At 39.6% G+C, this 480-nt stretch overlaps 1 long non-coding RNA gene across 1 annotated transcript; it reads left to right on the forward strand.

Annotated features, from left to right (window-relative positions):
- Nucleotides 1-453, forward strand: LOC104774934. Its single transcript, XR_765598.1, has 3 exons — nt 1-43; nt 170-263; nt 347-453. It is a non-coding gene; the product is annotated as an uncharacterized LOC104774934 (long non-coding RNA).
- The last annotated feature ends 27 nt before the right edge of the window (nt 454-480 follow it).

Below are 480 nucleotides of genomic sequence, written 5' to 3' on the forward strand. Positions count from 1 at the left end.
CAGAGGGAGTTTCTCAGCAGGATTTACAGTCAAATAGTAACATGTAAATTGATCCTTATTTTCCTTTTTACATCCTGTATGGTGGTTGCAGACTATTCTTTTATTTTCGATTCTCTGGCATTTCTTTCTAGTGCTCTTTGTCATTCTTGGGTGCTAATTTGTGTATCAGGGTCTTGGGGGCAGGACGGCAACTGGCAAAGTTCATGGAATTACAGTCACTGAATGATCTTGGCTATCCAAAAAGATATATCCGAACTCTGCAGGTACTCATTAGCTCCTTTCCTAGCTACTAATTTTGTATATGAAGACCTAAGAAGGCCTAATATTGAGCCGTTGCATGTGACAGATATCTGAAGTTGTCAAGAGCATGAAGGATCTGATGAATTTCACTGGCGAGCACAAAATCGGCCCTATTGGTAATAAGTCTACTAACTTTCCCGCTGGTGCATCTTTCACTTGAAATATCTACTGATTTTTGTA

This window comes from Camelina sativa, unplaced genomic scaffold (genome assembly GCF_000633955.1).
Source record: "Camelina sativa cultivar DH55 unplaced genomic scaffold, Cs unpScaffold06998, whole genome shotgun sequence".
Classification (NCBI taxonomy): domain Eukaryota; kingdom Viridiplantae; phylum Streptophyta; class Magnoliopsida; order Brassicales; family Brassicaceae; genus Camelina; species Camelina sativa.